The sequence below is a fragment of the Oncorhynchus gorbuscha genome, linkage group LG16 (assembly GCF_021184085.1).
Source record: "Oncorhynchus gorbuscha isolate QuinsamMale2020 ecotype Even-year linkage group LG16, OgorEven_v1.0, whole genome shotgun sequence".
Classification (NCBI taxonomy): domain Eukaryota; kingdom Metazoa; phylum Chordata; class Actinopteri; order Salmoniformes; family Salmonidae; genus Oncorhynchus; species Oncorhynchus gorbuscha.
The window spans coordinates 10,866,231-10,883,417 of NC_060188.1; the positions used below are offsets into that span (position 1 = coordinate 10,866,231).

General features: G+C 42.7%; 1 pseudogene; it reads left to right on the forward strand.

Annotated features, from left to right (window-relative positions):
* Positions 1-15,078, forward strand: part of LOC124000191 — a 55,222-nt pseudogene extending 40,144 nt beyond the window's left edge.
* Positions 15,079-17,187: the final 2,109 nt, after the last annotated feature.

The window sequence follows — 17,187 nt, forward strand, 5'->3', positions numbered from 1 at the left end:
GAGAGCAGTTCATGCTTGAAAACCCACAAATGTCGCTGAGTTCAAATCAAATGTATTTGTCACATACACATGGTTAGCAGATGTTAATGCGAGTGTAGCGAAATGCTTGTGCTTCTAGTTCCGACAATGCAGTAATAACCAACCAAGTTGAAGCAGTTCTGCATGGAAGAGTGGGCCAAAATTCCATCCTCCTCTTTGTTTTCGTCGTGAGCGATCGATCAACAACTACAGAAAGCGTTTGGTTGGAGATATTGCTGCTAAATGTGAAACAACCAGTTATTGAGTGTAAGGGGGCAATTACTTTTACACACAGGGTCATTGGGTGTTTGCTAACTTTGTTTATGAAACACATTTTATAAGTATGTAATTGTTGTGTTATTTGTTCACTCAGGTTCCCTTTATCTAATATTAGCTTTTGTTGAATGTTCAACATCCAAAATATGCTAAAGTGAAGAAAATTTGAAAGGAGGCAAATACCTTTTCTTAGCACTCTGTGTATATATGTGTATATATGTGTATATATGTGTATATATGTGTATATATGTGTATATATGTGTATATATGTGTATATATAGTTCAATATGTATTTTTTGGTCATCTTTATCAAGGCTGCCATTCATTTTGGAGATGACAATAAAAATAATTGTTATTGCTCTCCCTCCCTTTCTGTCCTTCTCTCTATCAGACATTCTTCAGAGGCAGCACTACTTTATATCAGAGGATGAAGCTCTACATCCAGGACATGTGGAATAAGTGTGACATCACAGCTATCTCACTCTTTGCACTGGGCATGTGCTGCAGGTGTGTGTTTTTACATATGTGCACGTGTTTGTGTCTGTGTCGACGTAAACAGCTTTTTAAAATGTCTAATATTCGTTTTTTTCTATCACTTTGGCACGTTTTCCAGATGTAAGTGGTATATTTTTCAAAACTCTGGTACGTACAAAAATCTAAGCTGATTACACTTGTAATTCTCCCTGTCTTATGTTCAGAACCTTTGATTGAGCATTCATTGGGGTTTCATACATCTTTCACACCTGAGTCATTCATGCAAAATCAAAGTTTTGTCTGTGAAATACCATGAAAACAAAAAGATGTGTCACCAGTTTATAGGCTCACCATTGAGTCATTCTAACTACCATTTAATCCAATAGCAAAAAATACAAGATAAACATTTCAAAACAGTTATTTTTGAAGTACTTACGAAGAAAATATCATTTTCCGTACAATATATTACTTTTTTTTATACAATCGTTTGTATCCAATGGCAGGTTTTGAGCATGTTGAGAAATATGTCAGTCTTAGTTTCATTATTCTTATACACTACATAGGCAGTTAACCCACTGTTCCCAGGCCGTCATTGAAAATAAGAATTGGTTCTTAACTGACTTGCCTAGTTAAATAAAGGTAAAATAAAATAAAAACATACGTTAATGATCAGAAATAGGGGTATTGTAACGCAGTTGGCTGAATGATGTTGTATGCCTTTTCTGCCTCATGAAACATTGTACAAGATCACCTTTTCTACATGACTTGTCAACTGATTCAGTATTGCCTGTCTCTCTGCTTGAAATTCACCAGCTCATCAGATAGTGGAATATATTGTTATATACAACCCAGTTATTTCAGCAGTACATTCTACACTACACTATAATTCCACTGTGTCCTATTGAAAAACAATGGCTGATGGAGAATGATGAGTATTTACAGCCACGTCCATATATACGATTCGGTTTTACCTTCCAACTTAAAGGGTAGGTAGCTTAAACGTAACCACATGTAACATATGGATTTGCATTAGTATTCGCATCAAAAGTCCCAATGTGAAGTTACATGTTGCTTTTCTGTTTTTCAAGTTATTATATAAAACCGATCAGAGTGCCAAAGTCAACATTGGAAAATGTTTTTGTGGAGTGTGACATTTATATGAAGGACCCAGCAAGCCATGCTATTCCCAGTAATGTAAATTCCAACAAATAACTTAATGTGTAACTTCAAATGAAACCAAATCGTTTACACATGACTACTAGTTTCAATTACATTTTCAGACAACTTACAAGCAAATACTTTACGAATGTATTGTTACAAATCAGCTTGCAAGGTTGCTAGCCAACTAGCCTGCTAACGTTAGCCCTACCAGCCTGCTGTCTACAAACCACCACAGACCGATGCTTGCACTAAAACCCTGCTCAGTGAGCTGTATACCACCATAAGCAAACAGGAAAACGCTCATCCAGAGGCGGCACTCCTAGTGGCCAGGGACTTTAATCAGCTTGACCTAATTTCTATCAGTATGTTAAATGTGCAACCAGAGGGGGAAAGATTCTAGACTACCTTTACTGCGCACACAGAGACGCGTACAAGCTCTCCCTCGCCCTCAATTTGGCAAATCGGACCATAATTCTATCCTCCTGATTCCTGCTGGAAAATACATATTTTCAACATCCGAAAAATAAGTATTTTCAATACTTTCATTCAGAACCGACTATAACCATGTGTTTTTTGTGTGTTCTAGAATGTTCCCGTGGTCCTATGAATTTGGCCGGGCTGTGATGGCTGTGGACTACATGGTGTTTACCCTCCGTCTCATCCACATATTCGCCATCCACAAACAGCTGGGACCCAAGATCATCATCGTTGAAAAAATGGTGAGGGCTTTCTAAAAAGAGGGATAAAACCCTTTTTACTGCAGTGCATCTAGATCAGGGATTGACAACTTTCATGGTTGTGAGGGCCACAAAAGGGCTCTGCTTACCCACAAACATGTAGTCAAAGTCCTAGCCTTAAAGCTTTTTGGGATCCCTAGCGAAATTTAGTTTTAGAGTTCATTTCCTGCAATTTTACACATTTTGCCATGGGCATAGAGAAAATGTTGCAAGTTTGCTACAATTTGAGAGAAAGAAAATGAGATGGGGTGGAGATGAAGAATCTCATATAAAATATACTGATTTTGATTTGTGTAACACTTTTACTATTATTCTACAATGTTAAAATGATGAAAACCTTGGAATGAGTAGGTGTGTCAACTTTTGACTGGTATTGTATGTCTGTGTATACAGTGCCTTCGAAAAGTATTCAGACCACTTGACTTTTTCCACATTTCGTTAAGTTAAGCCTTATTCTAAAATGGATTGAATACATTTTTCCCTCATCAATCTACACACAATACCCCATAATGACAAAGCAAAAACAGGTTATTAGACATTTTTTTTTTTAAGTTAAAAAAACGGAAATATTACATTTACATAACTATTCTGACCCTTTACTCGGTACTTTGTTGAAGCAGCTTTGGCAGCAATTACACCCTCAAGTCTTCTTGGGTATGACGCTACAAGCTTGGCACACCTGTATTCGGGGAGTTTCTCCCAATCTTCTCTGCAGAACATCTCGAGCTCTGTCACGTTGGATTGGGAGCATTTCTTCACAGCTATTTTCAGCTCTCTCTAGAGATGTTTAATCAGGTTTAAGTCCAGGCTCTGGCTGGGCCACTCAAGCACATTCAGAGACTTGTCCCGAAGCCACTCCTGCGTTGTCTTGGCTGTGTGCTTAGGGTCGTTGTCCTGTTGGAAGGTGAACCTTTGCCCCAGTCTGAGGTCCTGAGAGCACTGGAGCAGGTTTTCATCAAGGATCTGTGTACTTTGCTCCGTTCATCTTTGCCTCGATCCTGACTAGTCTCCCAGTCCTTGCTGCTGAAAACATCTCCACAGCATGATTCTGCCACCACCATATTTTACCGTAGGGATGGTGCCAGGTTTCCTCCAGACGTGACACTTGTCATTCAGGCCAAATAGTTCAATCTGAGTTTCATCAGACCAGAGAATCTTGTTTCTCCTGGTCTGAGAGTCTTTAGGTGGCTTTTGGCAAACTCCAAGCGGGCTGTCATGTGCCTTTTACTTAGGAGTGGCTTCCGTCTGGCCACTCTACTATAAAATCAAATCAAATTTTATTGGTCACATACACATGGTTTGCAGATGTTAATGTGAGTGTAGGGAAATGCTTGTGCTTCTAGTTCCAAAAGTGCAGTAATATCTAACAAATCGAACAATTCCCGAAAAAGACCTAATACACACATCTAAAAGGGCAAATGAGAATATGTACGTATAAATATATGGATGAGCGATGGCCGAGCGGCATAGGCAAGGTGCATTAGTTGGTATAAAATACATTACTCATATCACATGTATATACTATACTGTAAGATATGGAAACATTATTAAAGTGCATTATTTAATGTGGCATTGTTTAAAGTGACTAGGGATCCATTTATTAAAGTGTTCAGTGATTGGGTCTCAATACAGTATATACATGTGATATGAGTAATGTAAGATATGTAGACAGTATTATAGTGGCATTATTTAATGTGGCATTGTTTAAAGTGACTAGGGATCCATTTATTAAAGTGTCCAGTGATTGGGTCTCAATGTGGGCAGCAGCCTCTCTGAGTTAGTGATGGCTGTTTAGCAGTCTGCTGGCCTTGAGATAGAAGCTGTTTCTCAATCTCTCGGTCCCAGCTTTGAGGCACCTGTACTGACCTCGCCTTCTGGATGGTAGCGTGGTGAACAGGCAGTGGCCCGGGTGGTTGTTGCCCTTGACAATCTTTTTGGCCTCACTGTGCTGTAGGTGTCATGGAGGGCAGGTAGTTTCAAATCAGTTTATTTGTCACGTGCGCCGAATACAACAGGTAGACCTTACAGTGAAATGCTTACTTACAGGCTCTTTTAAAAAAAAGTATGTGTGTGTGTGCGATACAAAAGTGTGTGTGTGTGTGTAGGTAAGTAAAGAAATAAAACAACAGTAAAAATACATTTGAAAAAAGAGTAGCAAGGCTATATACAGACACCTGTTAGTCAGGCTTATTGAGGTAGTATGTACATATAGGTATCGTTAAAGTGACTATGCATTTGCTGAACAGAGAGTAGCAGAAGCGTAAAAAGAGGGGTTGGCGGGCGGTGGGACACAATGCAGATAGCCTGACACCACACTCCGAGTGTTTTTGCTCTGACATGCACTGTCAACCGTGGGACCTTTTATATAGACAGGTGTGTGTGCCTTTCCAAATCCTGTCCAATCAATTTCATTTACTACAGGTGGGCTCCGATCAAGTTGTAGAAACATCTCAAGGATTATCAATGGAAACCGGATGCACCTGAGCTCAATTTCAAGTCTCATAGCAAAGGGTCTGAATACCTATGTAAATAGAAAATTGTTAATACATTTGCAAACATTTCTAAGAACCTGTTTTCACTTTGCCATTATGGGGTATTGAGTGTAGATTTTCTTTTTAATTTAATCATTTTTTGAATAAGGCTGTAATGTAACAAAATGTGGTAAAAGTCAATGAATTTGAATACTTTACGAAGGCACTGTGTATGTAAAAGTGTGTGTGTGTGTGTGTGTGTGTGTGTGTGTGTGTGTGTGTGTGTGTGTGTGTGTGTGTGTGTGTGTGTGTGTGTGTGTGTGTGTGTGTGTGTGTGTGTGTGTGTGTGTGTGTGTGTGTGTATGTGTGTATATGTGTGTGTGTGTGTGTCATTGAGTCTGATAGCATAGGCAGCGCCATCGAGGCCATCTCCATTTTGAAGTAGTCAATTTCCTTTTACAACTTCTATGAGTTCACAAACAAACTGAAAAGGTGCACACAAACCACCCTGAGTTTGTTGTTTGAACAGGTATATAGCCAAGGTTTGCGATTTAATTCCACTTGCAATTTTGGAATCTTTGCTCACAAGCATAATTCATTGTCTGATCCCTCCTAATACCCGGATGGAATCATGTAATCCTTTCTTAACCAATTGGAAGTCCCACCCATTTGACTACTTAAAAATGGTGAAAGTCCATATTGGCGCTGCCATGCTAAAACTGTATTTTGGGAAGTAGAGTCCCCAACCTGTCTAGCAAAAATATTCAGACCCCTTGGATTTCTTCACATTTTATTAACATTGATTTAATTGTAATTTTTTTTGTCAACAATTTACTCAAAATAATCTGTCAAAGTGGAATATATATATATATATATATATAATTTCTATTATTCTTTTATAAAAGAGAAAATCTCCCACTTTAACATTTTGAGTATTTTGTGTAGACTGTTGACAAGAAATTACAAATAAATCTATTTTAATCCCACTTTGTAAATCCAAGGGGCCTGAATACTTTTGTAAAGCACTGTCTATGGTCTAGATCCAGGTGCTGGTTTTGGCAGCGACAACTAATATCCAAAAACAAGTTTTAAAAACTGCACTAGAGAAAACAGACAATGTCATTTTCTCCCCTTAATATTCTGTTCCCCCTCCTGATTGGCAGATGAAGGATGTCTTCTTCTTCCTCTTCTTCCTGGCGGTGTGGCTCATGGCCTACGGCGTAGCCAATCAGGCGCTGCTCTACTCCTACGATCCTCGTCCCGGTTGGATCTTCCGCCGAGTGTTCTACAGGCCATACCTGCACATATTTGGACATATCCCCATTCATGAAATGGATGGTGTGTTAATGTTTGTGTACGAATGTGGTTTGCATGTAACATAGTACAGGTAACTGCCAAAATAAAGGAAACACTTGAGTAAATGAGGTGGTTGGAAAGTAGGTGGTTCCCAAGTTAATTAAACAATTACCATACAATCATACTTAGGGTCATGTACAAACATTCCTCAGTTGGCCATTATTTTGGCTACCATGGCTAGAAGAGATCTGTGACTTTGAAAGAGGGGTCTGAAAGGAAGATAGGAGATGTAATGTGTGTGTGTGTCCACAAAACACCAAATGATGGAATTTCTCATGGATTAAAAGGTGTTGTATCCCTCCAATAGAGTTCTAGACACTTGTAGAATCTATGTCAAGGCACATTGAAGCTGTTCTGGCTCGTTGTGGCCCAACGCCTTATTAAGACACTTTATGTTGGTGTTTCCTTTATTTTGGAAGTTACCTGTGTATATACCTGTATGCACACTGAGCGTAATAAACATTAAGGACAACTTCCTAATGTTGAGTTTACCCTCAGAACAGCCTGAATTTGTCAGGGCATGTACTCTACAAGGTGTCGAAAGTGTTCCACAGGGATGCTGGCCCATGTTGGCTCCAATGCTTCCCACAGTTGTGTCAAGTTGGCTGGATGTCCTTTAGGTGGTGGTGGAAACTGTTAAGCGTGAAAAACACAGCAGCATTGCAGTTCTTGACACAAATCGTTGCACCTGGCACCTACTACCATAACCTGTTCAAGGGCACTTAAATAATTTGTCTTGCCCATTCACCCTCTGAATGGCACACACACAATCCATGTCTCAAGGCTTGAAAATCATTCTTCAACCTGTCTTCTACCCTTCATCTTCACTGATTGAAGTGGGTTTAGCAAGTGACATCAATAAGGGATAACTTTCACCTGGATTCACGAGTCAGTCTATGTCATGGAAAGAGCAGGTGTTCCTAATGTTGTGTATACTCAGTGTGTATGTGTATACCTGCCTCTCTCTTTCTCGGTTCCTCTATCTCTGTATCCCATCGAAATTCCCTCCAACCTCTGCCCAATCTACCCTCTTTGTCGTACCATTTTAAATATTTATTCTGCACACCCCTCCCCCTGCTCCTTCCCATCTCTTTTGAACTCTCACCGTCTCCCTCCCTCCTCTCCCTCTGTCTGTCTGTAGCTGATAAACTGGAGGAGGGGATAGAGTGCACCAATAACGTCACCCTGATCGAGGCAGGGGCCGAGCCCTGCACGAGTACCTATGCTAACTGGCTGGTGGTCATCTTATTGGTCATCTTTCTGCTGGTCACCAACATCCTGTTGGTCAACCTGCTCATTGCCATGTTCAGGTAACGGACCCTCTCGGTCTGTCCCTCTCTCACTCTCTGTCCCTCTTTCACTCTCTGTCCCTCTTTCACTCTCTGTCCCTCTCTCACTCACTGTCCCTCTTTCACTCTCTGTCCCTCTTTCACTCTCTGTCCCTCTCTCACTCTCTGTCCCTCTTTCACTCTCTGTCCCTCTTTCACTCTCTGTCCCTCTTTCACACTCTGTCCCTCTTTCACTCTCTGTCCCTCTTTCACTCTCTGTCCCTCTTTCACTCTCTGTCCCTCTTTCACACTCTGTCCCTCTCTCACTCTCTGTCCCTCTTTCACACTCTGTCCCACTTTCATACTCTGTCCCTCTTTCACTCTCTGTCCCTCTTTCACTCTCTGTCCCTCTTTCACACTCTGTCCCTCTTTCACTCTCTGTCCCTCTTTCACTCTCTATCCATCTTTCACTCTCTGTCCCTCTTTCACTCTATGTCCCTCTCTCACTCTCTGTCCCTCTTTCACTCTCTGTCCCTCTTTCACTCTCTGTCCCTCTTTCACTCTCTGTCCCTCTTTCACACTCTGTCCCTCTCTCACTCTCTGTCCCTCTTTCACTCTCTGTCCCTCTTTCACTCTCTGTCCCTCTTTCACACTCTGTCCCTCTGTCACTCTCTGTCCCTCTTTCACTCTCTGTCCCACTTTCACACTCTGTCCATCTCTCACTCTCTGTCCCTATTTCACACTCTGTCCCTCTCTCACTCTCTGTCCCTCTTTCACTCTCTGTCCCACTTTCATACTCTGTCCCTCTTTCACTCTCTGTCCCTCTTTCACTCTCTGTCCCTCTTTCACACTCTGTCCCTCTTTCACACTCTGTCCCTCTTTCACACTCTGTCCCTCTTTCACTCTCTGTCCCTCTTTCACACTCTGTCCCTCTTTCACTCTCTGTCCCTCTTTCACTCTCTGTCCCACTTTCATACTCTGTCCCTCTTTAACTCTCTGTCCCTCTTTCACTCTCTGTCCCTCTTTCACACTCTGTCCCTCTTTCACTCTCTGTCCCTCTTTCACTCTCTGTCCCACTTTCACTCTCTGTACCTCTTTCACTCTCTGTCCCTCTTTCACTCTCTGTCCCTCTTTCACACTCTGTCCCTCTTTCACTCTCTGTCCCTCTTTCACTCTCTGTCCCTCTTTCACACTCTGTCCCTTTCTCACTCTCTGTCCCTCTTTCACACTCTGTCCCTCTCTCACTCTCATGTCCCTCTTTCACTCTGTCCCTCTTTCACTCTCTGTCCCTCTTTCACTCTCTGTCCCTCTTTCACACTCTGTCCCTCTTTCACACTCTGTCCCTCTTTCACACCCTGTCCCTCTTTCACTCTCTGTCCCTCTTTCACTCTCTGTCCCACTTTCATACTCTGTCCCTCTTTAACTCTCTGTCCCTCTCTCACTCTCTGTCCCTCTTTCACTCTCTGTCCCTCTTTCACTCTCTGTCCCACTTTCATACTCTGTCCCTCTTTCACTCTCTGTCCCTCTTTCACTCTCTGTCCCTCTTTCACTCTCTGTCCCTCTTTCACTCTCTGTCCCTCTTTCACTCCTCTCTGTCCCACTTTCACACTCTGTCCCTCTTTCACTCTCTGTCCCTCTTTCACTCTCTGTCCCACTTTAACTCTCTGTCTCTCTCTCACTCTCTGTCCCTCTTTCACTCTCTGTCCCACTTTTATACTCTGTCCCTCTTTAACTCTCTGTCCCTTTCTCACTCTCTGTCCCTCTTTCACACTCTGTCCCTCTCTCACTCTCATGTCCCTCTTTCACACTCTGTCCCTCTCTCACTCTCATGTCCCTCTTTCACTCTGTCCCACTTTCATACTCTGTCCCTCTTTAACTCTCTGTCCCTCTCTCACTCTCTGTCCCTCTTTCACTCTCTGTCCCACTTTCATACTCTGTCCCTCTTTAACTCTGTCCCTCTTTCACTCTGTCCCTCTTTCGCTCTCTGTCCCTCTTTCACTCTCTGTCCCTCTTTCACACTCTGTCCCTCTTTCACACTCTGTCCCTCTTTAACTCTCTGTCCCTCTTTTGCTCTCTGTCCCTCTTTCACTCTGTCCCTCTTTCGCTCTCTGTCCCTCTTTCACTCTCTGTCCCTCTTTCACTCTCTGTCCCTCTCTCACTCTCATGTCCCTCTTTCACTCTGTCCCACTTTCATACTCTGTGCCTCTTTAACTCTCTGTCCCTCTCTCACTCTCTGTCCCTCTTTCACTCTCTGTCCCACTTTCACACTCTGTCCCTCTTTCACTCTCTGTCCCTCTATCACTCTCTGTCCCACTTTCATACTCTGTCCCTCTTTAACTCTCTGTCTCTCTCTCACTCTCTGTCCCTCTTTCACTCTCTGTCCCACTTTCATACTCTGTCCCTCTTTAACTCTCTGTCCCTTTCTCACTCTCTGTCCCTCTTTCACACTCTGTCCCTCTCTCACTCTCATGTCCCTCTTTCACTCTGTCCCACTTTCATACTCTGTCCCTCTTTAACTCTCTGTCCCTCTCTCACTCTCTGTCCCTCTTTCACTCTCTGTCCCACTTTCATACTCTGTCCCTCTTTAACTCTCTGTCCCTCTTTCACTCTGTCCCTCTTTCGCTCTCTGTCCCTCTTTCACTCTCTGTCCCTCTTTCACACTCTGTCCCTCTTTCTCTCTGTCCCTCTTTCACTCTCTGTCCCTCTTTCACTCTCTGTCCCTCTTTCACTCTCTGTCCCTCTTTCACTCTCATGTCCCTCTTTCACTCTGTCCCACTTTCATACTCTGTCCCTCTTTCACACTCTGTCCCTCTTTCACTCTGTCCCTCTTTCGCTCTCTGTCCCTCTTTCACTCTCTGTCCCTCTTTCACACTCTGTCCCTCTTTCACTCTGTCCCTCTTTCGCTCTCTGTCCCTCTTTCACTCTCTGTCCCTCTTTCACACTCTGTCCCTCTTTCACTCTGTCCCTCTTTCGCTCTCTGTCCCTCTTTCACTCTCTGTCCCTCTTTCACACTCTGTCCCTCTTTCACTCTCTGTCCCTCTTTCACACTCTGTCCCTCTCTCACTCTCATGTCCCTCTTTCACTCTGTCCCACTTTCATACTCTGTCCCTCTTTAACTCTCTGTCCCTCTCTCACTCTCTGTCCCTCTTTCACTCTCTGTCCCTCTTTCACACTCTGTCCCTCTTTCACTCTCTGTCCCTCTCTCACTCTCTGTCCCTCTTTCACTCTCTGTCCCTCTTTCACACTCTGTCCTTCTTTCACTCTCTGTCCCTCTCTCACACTCTGTCCCTCTTTCACTCTCTGTCCCTCTTTCACACTCTGTCCCTCTTTCACACTCTGTCCCTCTTTCACACTCTGTCCCTCTTTCGCTCTCTGTCCCTCTCTCACTCTCTGTCCCTCTTTCACTTTCTGTCCCTCTTTCACTCTCTGTCCCTCTTTCACACTCTGTCCCTCTTTCACTCTGTCCCTCTTTCACTCTCTGTCCCTCTTTCACTCTCTGTCCCTCTTTCACTCCTCTCTGTCCCACTTTCACACTCTGTCCCTCTTTCACTCTCTGTCCCTCTTTCACTCTCTGTCCCACTTTAACTCTCTGTCTCTCTCTCACTCTCTGTCCCTCTTTCACTCTCTGTCCCACTTTTATACTCTGTCCCTCTTTAACTCTCTGTCCCTTTCTCACTCTCTGTCCCTCTTTCACACTCTGTCCCTCTCTCACTCTCATGTCCCTCTTTCACACTCTGTCCCTCTTTCACACTCTGTCCCTCTTTCGCTCTCTGTCCCTCTTTCACTCTCTGTCCCTCTTTCACACTCTGTCCCTCTTTCACACTCTGTCCCTCTTTCACACTCTGTCCCTCTTTCACACTCTGTCCCTCTTTCGCTCTCTGTCCCTCTTTCGCTCTCTGTCCCTCTTTCACTCTCTGTCCCTCTTTCACACTCTGTCCCTCTTTCACTCTCTGTCCCTCTCTCACTCTCTGTCCCTCTTTCACTTTCTGTCCCTCTTTCACACTCTGTCCCTCTTTCACTCTCTGTCCCTCTCTCACTCTCTGTCCCTCTTTCACTTTCTGTCCCTCTTTCCCATCTAGCACCCCACCATATGCCGGTTTTCACTCTATTTGTGTGTCCCCTTGAGAGATCATCACTCATTCAATAGGCCTCTTTAATCCGTGGGCTGAATTCCTGAATTCATCTTATCTTATCTAGTTCCTTACTGTTGTTGTATTTAAATTAATCAACTTGATAGACTTTTAAAGTGTCATATTTGATACTAGCCCTGCACGTTTGAGTGTTGTCAAAATGCCATATCTTTTTCTAGCTCTGTCATTGGGGCCCAAAACATCATTAACCAAAAAGTATAATAAAATCAATCATTGGTTATATGAGCGGGAGTCACCTATTCCCTGATATTCTGCCTGTTAACCATTTCTTGCTTTCCTTCCTTCCTTCCTTCCTTCCTTCCTTCCTTCCTTCCTTCCTTCCTTCCTTCCTTCCTTCCTTCCTTCCTTCCTTCCTTCCTTCCTTCCTTCCTTCCTTCCTTCCTTCCTTCCTTCCTTCCTTCCTTCCTTCCTTCCTTCCTGTAGTTACACATTCTCCAAAGTGCAGGAGCACAGCGACACCCACTGGAAGTTCCAGCGCTACAACTTGATCGCAGAGTACCACTCTAGACCCTGTCTGGCTCCACCCTTCATCATCCTCTCCCACCTCCACCTCTTCATCAAGAGACACATCCGCAGGATCCCCTCTGTCAAGATCAAACACTTTGGTTAGAGACTGGGGGAGGGAGACAGAGGACGGGAGACCAATGATCAGATAATTCACTTCCAGTATTTTAGAAGTCCACTTCCATTGTCCTTCAAGACTATTTTTCTCATTTTCTCTTCGTCTCATTTTCTTTGTTCTTCCCTCTTTCCCCCTCCTTTATCCCTTCTTCAGTTCTGGATATCCGTGGCAGGCAGGCCAGTAGACTGAACACATGGGAGGCCATCCAGAAGGAGAATATACTGTCTGCCCAGAACAAACGAGAGCGAGAGAAAGACTCCGAGAGACTCAAACGCACCTCTGTCAAGTCAGACATCGCTCCATCTCTCACCCTCGTCCACTTATTTATGTCATCGACTAAATGCCAGATTCATTTATGAATAGAATGGTGTAGATTGATTGTCTTCCTCTGTTAGAGATCGGGTCAATTACATTTTAAAGTCATGAATCAAACTAATTAATACACTTCCTAAATTGATTGATAAGTGATATGTGAATTAACCTCTAATCTGTGTTGTGGTTGTGTCTGAAGGGTGGACAGTGTCCTAAAGCAGATGGCAGAGATCCGGGACCACGGCCACAGGCTAAGAATACTGGAGGCAGAGGTCAGTGTCAGCCGGGGGGGGGGCTTAGTGTGTGTATCTGTGCACGCACGTGTGTGTGTGTACATGACGGGGGCTCAATGCGCCTCCCCTGGTTTCTCCCTCAACATTTGGACTGCAGCTGTTGAAACTGCCTGCTCAGCACTGTATAGAGTCCATCCATCAGGGTCACCCCTCTCACCCTCTCTCTCTCTGTCTCTCACCCAGTTGGAGTACTGTTCTAGTGCCCTCTCCTGGATGGTGCAGGCTCTCTCTCAGAGTAACTTGATAAAGCCCACACGTCCTCCGCCAGCTCTCCGAGGTAAGGTTGGATACAGATATGTAATACATATGATATAGGTTACACATATGTTCTATTTCTACGAAATGGTGCCTCCTTCCTCCGTGAGACCTTTCCAGTCATGGGATATAACATTTTAATTAACTTTATTGATCCCCAGTCAATTTTATTACTTGGTTTCATGTATTAATTCCAGTTTCTGTTTTCTCTTTCAGATCTAACTCTCCAACTAGCTGACCCAAGTCTGGAGAATAATGAAATCTAGACACGTGTACACACACACACAATCACTGTCACTCAGGGCAAAAGAATGTCTGACTTGATGCTCATTCGTCCACCGTCCTTTTATAAACTTTGATCATTTGAACTGCTGCCATTTTGTAAGTGGACCATTGTTGCTGTTCTGTGTTACACTTATTGTTCCTATGTTGTTCTAGAAATCTTTTTCCTGTGGGTTCTAGAATGTATTGGCGTCTTGTTATTAATGTAATATGTACAGACATTTGTAAAAGTGCAATTCAAATGTCTCTACCCCCATAATGACATGACCAGGTACAAACACATTCAACCTGACACGATCACAAGAAAAAACATTGTTTGTATGTTGATTTTTGGTTTTGCACTCACTCTCAGCAAGGGCTGTATTCAATCAGTTCTGCCTTAATACACGGTAACCGACAACTGTAGATTTGTGCTGATAGAGTTGTGCTGGAGTGGCTAATGCCTAGGAATGCTATTTCCTGATGTTGCACCTAGTGTTCAGCCAGGGGTAAACAAAAGACTACTGCAACCTGATTGGCTGAACGCAATGTGCAATTTCACTTCCTTATGCTATAAAATATATTTTACCAAAACAAATATGATTCTTCATGTTCAGAATTGTTCAGTGGGGTCTTTCTCTAACATATCATTAACATTATCCAAAAAGTCAGATTTCATAATCTAATACTTCCGATAATAAGCACTGAGCTATGTCACAGGGCGGTGCCGCTTTCTCACAGCAACTTTTAAGGATTTTAGCTGTGGTGGTCATCTAAAAATGTGTTTCCGCGAGTAGCAAAAGCTAAATTACTAAGCCACAAGCTGAATTCAATCTAAAAAGCTTTGAAAATAGAAAGCTTGCGGTACGCTTAGTGATATGCTTGTTTTTTCGAGGTATTTCCCATTAATATGAAAAGCATATACTAAAGTATGAAAATATAACATGTGGTCTCAAAATCAATGTCTTTCTTACCTCTATATAGAGCCCACCATCTTGAAGTTTAAAATCCAGAAATGGATTACCTCTGGTTCGTTCAGCCATTGGGGAAATGGAGAAAGAAAAGTGTTTTGGGATAAACGCTAAAAATAAGGTGGTTAACACAGGCTTAGGAGAGTTTATATGTTTTGTTCTGTGAGATAATATCAGTCTGCTAACATGAACTTTGGATTTTTAAGTCTTTATGTGATATTTTTTATGACATAATTACTGAAAAAGTGGTCTGCTGATGAAGATTATCTCATAGAACAAAACGTATAAGATTTATGTTTACCACATACCTTATTTTCAGCGTTAATCTAAAACCCTACAACAGCTCTTTCTCCATAGGCTTTGCCCAGCAAACCATGGCAGAGTCATGTCATTCCTAACATGCGGTGCCTTTTCTGTCCCCAAGAAATATCACTTCTTATTTATTGTAAAATTGTTTATTGTTTAAATTGTTTGATTCTAAAATGCTTTAAATATAAGGTCAGGTGTCCTTTACCTTGAAAACAAAAATATGGATTTTGAAGGGAAATGTTATGCATATCGAATACTTTTTTTCAGTGGATGTAGGCATTTTTGCCACCTACCCTTATTCGTCAAATTTTAAAATAAATATAAGCCATAAAATAATTCTATATTTAAAACCTTTCTTCATTATTTTATAGTCCTAGTTAAAATTATTGTATTTATTTTATTTTAAATGTTCTGTGTGTCCCTGATATAATTTTCCACCCTGTTAGTTTATAGTAATTATCCTTTATGAAAAAAGCCCCTTTACCACTGACACGACTTCCACCGAAGTCGGCTCCTCTCCTTGTTCGTTCGGCGTCACCGGCTTTCTAGCCATCGCTGCTCCATTTCTCATATATCCATTTGTTTTGTCTTGTTACATTACACACCTGGTTTTCATTCTATAATTACTGCATGTATTTAGTCCTCTGTTCCCCACCATGTCTTTGTGTGTAATTGTCTATTGTTATGTGGATTTTGTCAGGCGCTATACTTTTCCTATGTTCCGTGTTTTTGGCACATTATTATTCTTATGTGCTGTCATTTTTGGACCGGAATTAAAGTGCGTCTGTTTATTACACTCTGCTCTCCTGCACCTGACTTTGCCTCCCGGACACACCCTGACAGAATTACACACCCAATCATGGAGTCAGCAGGAGCAGGGACCCCGGTTAGAGGAGTCGAGGAGTGCTCATCTTGGTGATGATGGATCGCGTTGTCCAGACCATGGACCGCTGGGAGAGACAGAAAGTCTCACCGGTGCCTCGACCAGCGCATCCGGGGTTACCTCTACCCATCCTGTCCGGATCCAGTCCCAGTGGGATGCGTCTCTCCATTCCCAGGGAGCATGATGGGACGGCAGCACAGTGCCAGGGATTCCTGTTACAACTGGACCTCTACCTGGCCACTGTGCACCCAGCTCCCTCGGAGAGGGAGAGAGTGTCTGCCCTCGTCTCATGCCTCTCGGGGAGAGCTCTGGAGTGGGCAAACACTGTGTGGGGAGAAGGAGACGCAGCATTAAGGAGGCTGCAAACACAGGTTTGGTTTGCTCCTAGCAGAACTCTGCTTGGAGAAGTGAATGTCTGTGCCACGCATACTCCCTTAAGACCTTCGCTTGAAAATGTTGAAAGCAGCAATATTATAGTTTGTCCCTCTTGAGACGCAATAGCAACAAATAGCCAGTATACACGTCCTCATAATAGTCTGAATTAATAGAAGATAAATCAATTAATTTGGACATTTTTTGCCATTTTACATTGAACTAAGATGTTTGGTGTAGTATTTCTCAAGTGAAAAAAAATGCATGAAAACTAGTCCTCTCTCGTTGAATGACAACAAACACCTAATTGAAGATTCCCATCCATAGTTCCCACCATTTGCAGATAAAAGGGCGTAGACTTTGGCTATCGAATTTTGACTTGCCTCTCGGGGGGGGGGGGGGGGGGGGGGGGGGGGGGGGGGGGACTGCCGGACACTAAAACGAACAAAAACATCACACAATTTTGTCAGAATATATGTGCAAACTATTTCAACTGGGAAACATGCAACATGCTTGATGACAGGCTTTTACGCAGCTACACTTCTGTGTGATGACTGTCCACGAGAATCCAAAAAAGGTCAGATCAGTTTTGCAATGAATAACTTCAATCATACCCCCTCTCACCCATAGAAGGGGAAGGAAAGAATTAGTGGGGATTAACAACTCATGCCCTGTTATAAATCAAGGGAGAAGATTCAGGCCTGCGCTCTCAAGATTCACCAAAGGAATGTGCTTTGTCTCAGCAGACTTTTTCACGCTGAAACTCTAACATGTTCAAAAGTGAATACTGGAACAATATTTCTAACATAGAATGTGGGGACTGGTTAGAGGCAATCTATAGAACACTAATGTCATTTTTTTGTTATTTTGCGATGTCATTAAACGTGTTATAAAGGAAATACTGTAACTTGGAAAGTATACCCACTACATATATGAAGTTTACTATGTGTTGTGGATGTAATATAATACATTATGAAAGTGTTTTTGTTAAGAGAGG